General features: G+C 34.5%; 1 protein-coding gene across 1 annotated transcript in view; it reads right to left on the reverse strand.

Annotated features, from left to right (window-relative positions):
• brp (ELKS/RAB6-interacting/CAST family member bruchpilot) overlaps nt 1-12,707 on the reverse strand; it is a 403,233-nt gene that overhangs the window by 30,893 nt on the left and 359,633 nt on the right. The gene's annotated exons all lie outside the window — the stretch shown is intronic.

Raw genomic sequence — 12,707 nt, forward strand, 5'->3', positions numbered from 1 at the left:
CCAGACGTTTTTCGAAAATGTCAGCCAACGGATTCATTTTATTTTTTACTGTAGAAATGGAAAAAGGTGTATTTTTCTGCTTTTGAATGGTAACAGCAAATGCCTTCAGGCTTGTTTATATTTAGCTTTGTCAAAGTTTTTAATTGATCTTATATTTATTTCTTTAAGCCCATAGTGTAAGGAGTGGTGCAAGCAAAAAAAAAAAAAGTTCGCCAGTATTCGGAATGAATATTTAAAACTTGGTTTCATACACGCTCTACACGATGAACGGTCACCATTTTGTCTTTTATGCCAGCAATGCCTGACCAACGAATCAATAAAACGAGGTCGTTTTTGAGGCACATTTGAAGGCGAAACATAATATACATATTAATTCAGATTAGAATTATCTTTAAAATTTAAAGAAAAATTTGAAAAGGAGTAACATTAAAGTCTCTATTTACTTCTAATAATTTAACTTTTAATCGCACTCTTGAGGCTAGTTATTAAATTTCATTATTCATCGCTAAATCTCGGAAAAGTCATACTATAGGGGAGAATTTAATCAAACCGTCAATACCAGCATTTCTTAAAAGGTTTTAGAAAATGGTGACAAAGACGTTAAAGCTATGCCACTAAGTAACAATATTGTTAGCAGAAGAATAGATGAAATGAGTGAGAATATTGAGAAACAACTTGTTGAAAAGCTAAAAAAGAAAGTTTTTGGTGCAAATAGCTGAATCAACTTTGAAAGACAATAACCACCATAAATCATTAGAAAGCACAGCTACCTCCAAAGATATTTATGGTAAGTTAAAAAATTTATTAGATGCCAAAATATACCAATGGAAAGTATCATGCTACAGATGGTACTGCTAATATGATGGAGAAGAAAAAGGGTTGCCTCAAACTGATGAAAGGTGAGAATCCAGAAATGCTTCTTGTGCATTGTGTTATTCATAGGAAAAACTTGGTAGCTAAAAATATTTCGCCTCTTCTAAATAAAGGACTGAATTTAGTTATAATGTGTATCAATGCTATCAGCTAGTGCCAAATGTGAACGTCTCTTCAAGTTATTTTGAGAACAAAATTAAACTATATCAGACTTCACCCTAAAGTAAGATGGCTGTCGAAAGGGAACTGCTTGAAAAAACTTATGGAACTATCTGATACTCTTAGCTACTTTTTAAGCCCCAAACCTGAAATCAAAAATCTGTTAATGGATGATGGTAAGGCACTTATGAGTTATTTAACCGATATCTTTGAAAAATTAAATATATTAAATAAAGAACTTCAGAGAGCAAATAAAAGTCTTGCCGATGTAAAAGCGAAGATATTTGGTTGCATTACCTTTATTGAATTATGTCAGGAATGCATTAACGACAAAGATTTTGAAAACTTCCTTTGGCTTCAAAAGTGTGAAGTGACTGATAATCGCTATGCATGTTATTGTCAATCATTTGAAAATTTTATCGGCTGATTTAAAAAGAAGATTTTTTCTGATACAAATTGATTTCTCAACTTGGATGATGCAGCCAATGTTATTGAATTTGGGTTCAATTTCAAATATGCAGTATCAAGAACCCGCAAGGAATGCAAAATGATAAGTCAAAGTTTTATTTGATATAAAAGAATGGGCTTTGCGAAGAAAAAATTAAATATTCAAATGCGACCAAATGGGGAAGAGAACTATTGTTACCATTTCCATCTTCATATTTAGCTGAATGCGCATTTAGTGTCATAAATGATTTGCTGTTAAAAAAAGAAATCAACTGAATATATAAAAACGGGGAGACTTGAGACTGAATTTAGCTATATTGGAACCTGACATAAAATCTCTTTGCAGCAAGCATCAAACGCATCTCACTAAATTTAAATAATAAATAATTACTAAAACTTAAATATAGAAAAAACTTTCAGTAAAATTATTTCGTACTTGAATTTCAGTTCTCTTGCATTTTTTTAAAGTTTGCTTACTGTGTTTGTTTACAAAATTTCCTAGTCATTTCTTCCAAAAACTTATCATTCAAGTTTCGCTCGTGAACATTTTAATTTTTGAATGTTAAAAATTATGTATATTCTAGGTGGAGCATAAGAATTTTAGAGAGGATTAGGTGGGGCAATAACAAAAAAAAAAGCTTGGGAAATACTGGTCTAACCTACTCCAATACAACAATGCAGAATTTAGCAAAACGTTTATGTTATGTCTTATAGAATGTTAAATACCTTAAGGTACCTTTAAAATGTTAAAATATTGCAAAAATATAACATACTTTAAAGCTCAATTTCCTTATAATTTCACTAGTATAAGTGTGAAAATCTGCATACTTCTTTCGATGTCGTTGATAGTGTATTTGCTATTTTTATTTAAAGTTCCAAATAAAATATCAAAATGTTTTATTTTGTGTTCCAAATATCAAATATATTAAATGAAATACATTTGTTATCATCCACATAATACTGTATATGTAGTTTTTAAAAAAGTTTAGGTAAGGTGCATAATAGACGCTCATTTTGAACTCACATTTTATTTTTATACATCTGAAAAATAATCTTTATATCTTTTAAACCGAATTATATCTTTTAAACCGAAGCAATGAAATTACTTTAAAATCCTGTAATCCTTGTTAAAATAAATAAATATATAGACATGCATGCTAATAAGTCAACTTTTCCTTCCTTTGTAACCATATATTTGTGTAACACTGTATACAAAACCATCTGAGAATCCGGCGGAAGTGCCATTTGCAGTCAAGGAGATGTTAGCATGTGAACAAACCACGTCATCATAACAGCTTATTAAGAATTTAAAATTAAGAGTCTCCACGGAGGTGAAAACCTTTGTGTATGACTGCGTTAGGAGGTCATATTGCGAATACTGCAATGTGCAATACTGTCCTCTTATTCATTCCAGAGTATTAAATGTTTCCCGCGCAGGTCTTTCTTTACCCGGAAGTTTAATGCTTGGTTCCTAACCTCCCTTGGCTTCAGTCCATAATGGTTTCCTAGAGTACATTACGATATTTGTTCACAGTATCATAATTAAAAAGAAACAGGTAAAATTACTAAGAGGTTAATGCTAAGAGAAATTGGGTTAAATTCCTAAGAGAGATATTGAATGATCTGCCAAAATATATTTACTAGAAAATTTGAATTTAATAATAAATGTATCCGAAAGCGTGTTTTAAGTCAAAGGTTTGAAACCTGATAGTTAAATATTAATGTAAAATTATGCCTCTTAAAATATTTATAATCAGGTTACATAGGTCAGGTAAGTTTTTTAAGTAGGGTAAAACATGCGAGAACTATCTGCGTAAGGGGATAGATGCCTTCGTATAGAACTTTCGAAGAAAAATTGAATTTTGAGGCGCATATTAAAAATAATGTAATTTGCATTAAATTTATATTTATATATATTTCTTATGTAAAAATTTTTGATATATGTTATTATAAATTACTTTAGTGGAATGCACAGGAATTAAATATTTGCACATGCTGAAAATGAAAAATATTAAATATATATGAGTATTTATGCATATCCTTGTAAAATGCATGCACTTGTTTTTAATTAAATATGTAAATATTTATTGCATTATTTACAAATCTATTTAGGAATTAGGGATTTATTCATTCATTAAACTCCTGGGAATGTTGCTGTGAAGAAATCTAGTTATTAAATACATATAAATTTATAATGATTATAAATATTATCTAATTATATAATGACCTTAATTTTTAATTGCAAACATAAATTGAAATTCTGTAGACGAATATATCTAAAAAAACTATTTACGCAAGAAGTATTCGTATTAGAAAACAAGCTGTTAAAAGATGTTGTAAAGCATAGTCCATGAGATGCTTTCATAAGCAAGTAGTAAAGTAGAATTTTTAGAATGTGTAAAATTTTTTTATTAAGCATTAAAAGAATTATTTCACGACATGTTATAAAAATTCGGTTACAAGTGTTAAATAATATTAACAGCTTATCATTTTTCATCCCTTTCAGAAATACTCATAGATAGTTAAGTACATAGAAATCAAGAATCAGCAGCAATATTTAACTTATTTCATTATTAAAATAAAAGGTGCTCTAATTTGAAATGAATCAAACAAAGCATTAATTGTAGAGTAACTATGATTTTTGATTAAAAAGATGCATCATAAGCTGAAAATCATCTGATGCTCGAGAAAGTATTTCATAAAGAAGCTCTGAAAACAGAAAAGAAATTCGTGCTTTTAACGTCAATAATGCAATAAACTTTAATTTTTGTAATCGTTAACCGAATAAAATCAAATTACCTTAAAATTTTCTTTCTAATGTAGTGAGCGAAAATTGGTGAAAACATTTCTTTCAATTTAAAACTGTTCTCGGAAAAGTATAGCTTTTCATTCCATTCAGAATGAAATACATTACATCTAAACTCTGGACTATCAGCGCCATTACCTCTAAACTCAAAAATAATCTTAACGAAAATGTAAATAGAACTCTGATTTGCATCCAAGTAGAACGAGAACAAGAACTAGAAAGATTGTATGAAGGGAAACTGCGCAATGTTCATATAAACGTAATCTAATAATTGTATTTAAATGTAATATATTCTTTCTTTATATTTACTAGCAGTGGCAGTGTGAATTTATTTGACCGGTGTTTGAATTAGGATTTCTTTCAGAACAGAATGGAGTAATCTCGGCCACCCGGAAGATAGAAAATGTAAAAGCTTTCTTTTTGCTTTTAGAATTTTGATTGAGAACTTACAAAATGTTTTAAAATGTATTATTTCACATATTTAGGACTCTGAAATACTGTAGAAAAAGAAAATATACACATTTATACTTATATTGACGACGTAATTACAAAATGCTTACCCCCGATTTTGTCAAAGCTATTAATGGCAAGTTCCTGAATGTTTTGGTCACTGAACGTTTGGAAAGGCATGCGTCATTGCTTCATTTACACTTGCATGGGAAAAACCACTTTGGGTCTCTCCTCGTTTCCCTACATCCATGGCTCTGGGCCCTTTTTTAAATATAAAATGGTTATTGATTCTCTTATCTTTTCCCCTCCCCCAATTTTTTTTCTTCCGGAAGAAGAGGGAACCGTGTCTGATCATGCTCGAAATCTGCAACGATTTATTCAAAATCTATGCCAAATAAGATTGCCTAATTAAAAACGTTATATTGGTGTGCTTTCATTTTAGTTTAAATTTGTTACTCTAAATGCGTTTAAGCTAAAAAAATAATGTATGGTTCTGATTAATTAACGTAAGAATTAATATTTATAAACTTTTCAGAATAAAACAGAGGGAATATGTTATATATAGGTATCTTATTCTCTTTTTACTATGGGTGTTGTACCTCTCACATACAGCGAGGATAAGTCTGGCAACAGCTGCAGGAAGAAAAACGTGGCAGTGCTGGAATGGCAACAGCGGATCATATTCTATAGATTTTAATTTTGATTTTTGAGTCGATTTTTTTTGCGTCTTTTGCGATACTATTGCGTTATAACATTTGAGTCTTGGGTGAATGAAATGGAATTCGCTGTCCCGCTGCGGATATTAGTAAAATATATTTAGAAAATTAGCTGCCTTGGAAAGGACGAAACCTTGTGTTTGAATTTGCTGTAATTTTCCTCTTAAAGTTGCGTCGAGTTCAGAATATTATGCCAGGCTTATTCACGCTGGTGCAGATAAGTTCAAATTTTGTTTATTGTGTTTATAGTGTATAACTTGCAAATATATGAATAGAATTCTATAAGATAAACATTTCAAATTATGGAATGGTGTTTTAAAATTTTAGATGTAGAGTATTCACATTGCTATGTCGGAGCCAGTGTCAGTCAGGTGAAAAGTAAAATTGTTTTTGCTCCACGACATAACAAAATGGCGAGCCAGCCAGGATTGCGATCCTGATTCGAATGTGTTGGGATTATTATATTAATATAGTTGAGAAAGTATTGTGCTTGCTATATTATATTATTGTAGAAGTAAATATTAATTTAAGTGTTATTTGGAAACGTAATGCGTTTTATCGTCTGCAATGTTGAATTTTGTTTTTGTATTCGAATTAGTTTCAATTTTCAATCGAAATGCTATGCGTTAAATCGTCTGCAGTGTAAACGTAGAAAAGGTTATGCGTGTTAAATCTTCTGCGGTAATATTCAAAATAATTTTGTTTTGATGTATTATGAATGTTATGACATATTGTTATTCATTTTTATTATATCGAGTTATATTTTTGGAATTGCTGAGTAAAGACGTTTTTGAGGATTTGTTGGATTGATGATAACATTACAGATTTTGAGTTTTAAGTGGGTCTGCATTTAAAGATAAAATGGATGTTGATTATGTTGAAGAAAAGGCGTACAACGGCACGCAGTGCCTTTACTAGGACGACTAAGGTTCTAAAAACCGAACTTTGTAAAGATGTTCAAGCGGATAGAGATGTATTGAAAGACAAAATTTTGAAGTTGCAGATGATAATTGCTGAGTTGAGATCTTGCGATTCAGTAATACTAGATTCAATGATTAAGGGGAAAGCCGCTGAAGATGATCTGGAAAAAGAGGTCATAGGCTGAGAAGAATATTCAGATGAGTTTATCACACTTAATCGTCGGGTGAAAGAGAATAATGCGGTTGACCGTAGTGTCAATAAGAGTTCTAACACGGATAGTAGCATAAGTGCTTCTAATGAAAAACGGTACAAGTTGCCGAAAATTCAAATTAAAAAATTCGATGGACAATTTTTAAGTTACCTTACATTTTAGGGTCAATTTAAAAAGATCCATGAGGATAAGGAGCTTGATGACGTTGACAAATTCCATTATTTCGCTCAATCAATGTTACCCGGAACTCGGGCTAGTGAGTTGATAGATAGTTATCCTTTAACGGTTGAAAATTACCCGAAAGCCATTTCTGCGTTTGAGGAGCGTTTTGGAAACAAGGAAATTTTAACTGAGATATATGTGAGGGAATTGTTAAAATTAATTATCCAAAATGTACGCTCACAAGGGAAGGATCGGTTGCCGCTAGTGTTACTGTTTGACAAAATTAAATCCCATCTCAGATCTCTAGAGTCTTTAGGCTTAGCCCTGGATACTAATGTTTCCTGGTTATATCCCATGGTCGAGTATTGTCTGTCTGCTGAGATGCTTCGAGTATGGCAGAGAAGCGTTTTGTTCAGTAAAGAAGGATCACGTCTCACAAATCTCCTGAAATTTTGCGTAAAGAGGTCGAAGGTGAGGAGAGAGTTAAACTAGCCAGGTCTGGATTTGAAATTTCTTCTACTTCGCGCAATGAACATTCTAAAGATGTAAAAGTTAAGACCAAAGAACCAATCGCTGGCGCAGCAAGTCTAGTTGCTGTTAAAGAGCAAAAATGTGTTTTTTTGCGGAAAATCTCACGAAAGCAAAGAAGGTTTTACAGCTCGACCGATGAGCTTAAAGGAAAGATTAGACAAATTAAGAGAATTAAAATGCTGCCTCCGCTGTCTTAAAACCAGAGCATTTTGCGAAGAAGTGTCCACAGTTTATTCAATGCTATTTGTGTAGGCGATCTCACCTATAATTTTATGCCCGGAGGTATCAGAAAACAATGCTGACAATAAGAAAAAACGAAACGAGTCAGTAATGGTACAAAGTACAATGTCCTCTCCCTTATGTATAAATGAAGTCACTCTTATGACGTTAATGGTTGAAATAGTTGTAGGCACTGAAAAGAAGGTGGTCAGGTGCCTCTTGGATTGTAGATCCCAACGATCTTACGTTTTACAATCCACAGTTGAAGCTTTAAATCTGAAAAGCACTTCCTCTGAGACTTTAACTCATGCGTTATTTGGCGGAACAAGGACTGAGTCAAAAATTCACAAGAGATATTCTATAGGTCTAAGCCCGGTTGGGAAAAACAAAGTGTACCAATTTAGTTTTCAGGATCAAAATACCATTTGTGGAGGCCTACCACGCATACCTAAAGGACCGTTTTTGGAGGAATTAAAGAGACACAGAATTCGGATTTCAGATGTCGGTGAGGGTCACCCGGAAATAGAAATCCTCATAGGAAGTGATATTTATGGGCAAATACTTACTGGTGAAGAAATTCAGCTTGAGGGTGGTTTGACAGCTATAAATACTAAAATGGGATGGACGCTGTGCGGGGAATCGAAAAGAACGATTATCCAAAGTTTTGAGGGTACTCCATCTATGTTAGTAACTAATCATCTTATTCAAGACATGGAATCTTCCTTTATGTGGAAGTTAGAATCTATCGGCATTGCAGATGATGCGCAAAGCATTTCCAGGGTCACAGAAGATCAAGCAGCGAAGGAGCAGTTTCTTAGGGGGCCTTCGCAGAACCGGAGATGGTAGATATTGCGTGAGTTTACCTTGGGCTCTAAAATTCCCTCCTGATATTCTTCCCTCTAACTCCCTCTAATTGGTCGATTCCCTCTAACTGGCATATTGCAGAAAAGAGGGTCTTTGCTACTACGAGAAAATTGAGAAAATTAAATAAATTTGGTGAGTATAGTACAGTATTTAACGAATGGCTAGCGGAAGATGTCATAGAAATTGTCCCAAAATCAGTAAAGAATGACGGAGGGCATTATTTACCACACGATCCAGTAATAAAATTAGGTAGCCTCACTACCAAGATTAGGCCTGTATTCGATGCGTCGAGCAAAGTCGTTGGTTCGCTTTCGCTAAATGATTATTTGATAAAAGGTCCAAACCTTGTAGAAGGAAGCTCAGCCATTCTAATGCGGTTTAGGGACAAGGCAATTGGTGTAACATCCGATATTAGGCGGGCCTTTTTACAGATTGAGGTAGAGCGTGAGGATCAAAATTACTTAAAGTTTATGTGGTGGGTAAATAATAGAATTGAAGTGTTTCATCACAAGAGGGTTGTTTTTGGGTTAACTAGTAGCTCCTGTTTATTGGCAGCTGTGATGTTATTTCATTCGTACCACGTTTCACCTGAATTCAAAGCTGTTGCGAATAAACTTGCCAAATCATTTTATGTTGACAATTGTGTCACGTCAGTCGATGATAACGAAGAGCTAAAGGTTTTTATGAGCCAGTCGATTACTATTATGGTAGAAGCTAAAATGGATCTTCGAATGTGGACTTTTAATCAATATGGTGATCAAGAGCTAGCAGCTGAAGGTAGTGATCCAGTCTCAGCAGTTCTAGGCTTGCAGTGGGACCGACGAGATGACAGCCTTACAATATCCGTCCAAAGAGAAATCGTTAACAGAGACTTATCAAAAAGGAGACTATTGTCTCTAATCCAGGCTGTTTTTGACCCGCTAGGTTTCTTTGTGCCCGTCATATTACCTGCGAAATTAATTCTTCAAGAGGCTTGGATAACAGAATCGACCTGGGATAAGCCATTACCAGATGAACTTCAAACAAGATTTGAAAGATGGTACGAAAGGTTGCCTAGTCTTTCCAGCCTTAAATTACCTCGTCGCATGGGTCATGAAATTAAGGATTCATGGTCTCTACACGTCTTTTGGGATGCCAGTCAAGCTGCTTATGCAACTCTCATTTACTTACGAAGTAAGGAAGAAGACAAAGTTTTCGTGAAATTCGTCATAGCAAAATCACGCGTATCGCCTAAAGAAAATAACTATTCCGCGTTTGGAGGTTCTAGCCTGTGTTCTAGGTGCACGCTTGCAAGGTATACTGTTGAAACCCTGTGCTTAGTCGATGTCCCGATATATTACTGGACAGACGCTACTGTGGCTGTTAGCTGGATACAACGAGAGGAAAACTGGGGAGTATTTGTGAATAATAGAGTAAAGGAGATTCGGAAACTCCTGAAGCAGGAATGTTGGAGACATATCCCTGGGAAATTGAATCCGGCAGATGTGGCATCTCGTGGCTGTATTCCTGAACATTTTCGGCAATGCAATTGGTGGAAGGGCCCCGAATTTCTGAAAAGCTCTCCGAAAGAATGGCCAGACTTTGAGTTTACTCCAGACTAAAATTCTGTTGCAGCAGAAATTAAGAAGGGATTAATTGTCAATTTAAGTATAAAATTAGAAGATTCTGAGTGATACAAACGTATTTCGAGTTTTTCTAAAATAGTTCAAGTATTCTGCTGGGTTCTACGCTTTACTAATAAATTCCTAAAGAAGCCGTCGTATTCTTCGGATACCTTAACAGTAGAAGAAAAAAACTAACGCCGAAATATTTTTGTGGAGTTTAGAGCAAAGGAAGCACTTTCAAGAGAAAGGAGATTCCGTCCATGGATTGTTGGTAGTGAGAGACAACGACGGAGTCTTCAGAGTTAAAACTAAAATCATTGAACGTGATGATGAATTCTGCTTCCTTTATCCCCTGTTGCTTCCGTCCAAGCATTATTTAACTGAATGCCTCATAAGAGAGTATCATGAAAAGGACTGTCATACGGGAGTGCAGATATTAGCTGCTAAATTAAGAGAACGATACTGGATCATTTCGTCGAAACGTAATATAAGATCTTGCGTAAGTCGATGTGTAGTATGTAGGGGATTTACCGCTAAGGCTTTATCTACCCCTCCGATCCAGTTACCCCTTGACAGAATAAGAGATTCGGCAGTCTTTGAAACAGCTGGAGTCGATCTTTGTGGACCTTTACTTCTGAGACCAAAGAGTAAAGCTTGGATCTTGTTCACCTACGCCGTATACCGGGCAATTTACCTGGAGCCTATCACCTCTCTGAGTACCGAAACGTTTCTACCGGCTCTGAGACGGTTCATTGCCAAACGAGGCCGTCCTGCGACAGTGTATTCAGATAACGGAACCAATTTCACCGGAGCAGTCAATGCTCTGAGATGCCTGTATTGGAGAAAAATCACAGAAAACGAGTGTTTTCCAATAAAATGGAAATTCATCCCCCTACGGCTGCGTGGTGGTGGGGGGAGGGTGGGAGCACTTAGTTCGTTCCACCAAGACTCTTCTCTTGCGAATTCTAGGGAGATCGTCGGTGAATTTCGAAGAGGTACCGACCGCCCTGTGTGATGTTGAATCCACATTAAACAAGTGGGGGGTACCAGACCTGGATTACATCGATTACCAGAAACTGAATGTGCGTGTAAATTACTGCAATACGTTGAGACAAGAACTGAGAAGTCGCTGCCGCAAGGAATACCTGGCTCAACTGGTGCAGAAGGCAAGCGCTTCATGTCAAAACCTAAAGGTGGGGGACGTAGTCCTCATAGAACTAGACCATAAAAACGTGTAATGTGGCCAATGGGCATATCTGTAAAAATATTCAGTAGTAGAGATGAGGCTACCAGAATATTAGAGGTAAAAACAAGCAGTGGATATTTGGTAAGAACAATCAAAAAACTGTATCCACTAGAAGTTTCAACTACCAGTGATCCTGTGCTAACTCTAGCAACTGAAAACAGATCTAGATACGGTAGACTCTTAAAACCAAGGACATGCTCTTAGACATAATGTACAATATAGACGTTGTTTTCTAAACTAATACATAGTATTGTTTTGTTTTATTAGTAATGTTAGAAAATTTTGTGCAATGTCTGATTTTGAGAAAATTAGGGTGGGAGGATGTTGTACCTCTCACATAAGCGAAGATAAGTCTGGCAACAGCTGCAGGAAAAAACACTTGGCAGTGCTGGAATGGCAACAGCGGATGATATTCTATAGATTTATTTTGAGTCGATATTTTTTTGCGTCTTTTGCGATACTATTGCGTTACAAAAATTGAGTTTTGGGTGAATGAAATGGAATCCGCTACCCCCTCTGCGGATATTAGTAAAATATATTTAGAAAATTAGCTGCGTTGAAAAGGAGAAAACCTTTGTGTTTGAATTTGCGGTAGTTTTCCTCCTAAAGTTGCGTCGAGTTCAGAATATTATGCCAGGCTTATTCACGCTGGTGGAGATAAGTTTAAAATTTTGTTATTGTGTTTATAGTGTATAACTTGCAAATATATGAATAGAATTCTATAAAATAAACATACTATGGGGTTAGTTTTTATTTACAAGTATACTATAAGCGCATACTATTTTTCGAACCATTAGTCTAACTTTAACTATTTTGGGGGATGAAACAGTAAATAAAGCATTTGGTCTCTTCTTCGAGATATATTCTGGAGAAAATACCGAAGAGTGAAAATAGCATTTAAAAACTGTTAAATGAACTCGCATGTGAAAATATCCTTGTAAAATTAAGCAGCGGACTTTAATAACAAATCAGTCGTAATATGTAAACTGGGAAAATGTACAACTTTCACAGTCATATTTTAGGTGAAATACATTCAGACCTGAAGATAACTAATCGAAAGTCATCCTGCTGTCTACGAAGAGAGGAAAAAGGAAAATTGGCGTAAAGCCAAAACTACCACGCGTCCACGACAATTCAATTTTGGCATTCTGCCAACGTTCATTGACGTCATATCTGGGCTAAACAGATTTGTAAACTTGAGTTTGGTATAAAAATAAATAAGATATTTATTTTTATGATGTACCCACATTTTTAACTTGCAGTAATCTTGAGAAATATGTAACTTTAAATCTTGACTACTAAGTACTCCATATCAGAGACTAATGATAAAAATTTAAAAAAAAGCATTAAACGATATTTAAAACACTTGTTGTAATGATATGTTTCGAGGTTAAAGATTCTATTATTTCTTTAATTATTATACTTGTCGTTCATTCATACAATTTTCTTAAACAGAAACATTTTCTAGTATCTTTATTATTCTTCATTCATAGATGAT

This window comes from Stegodyphus dumicola, chromosome 1 (genome assembly GCF_044657685.1).
Source record: "Stegodyphus dumicola isolate Sdum_Otavi_A_Nest chromosome 1, ASM4465768v1".
NCBI lineage: Eukaryota > Metazoa > Arthropoda > Arachnida > Araneae > Eresidae > Stegodyphus > Stegodyphus dumicola.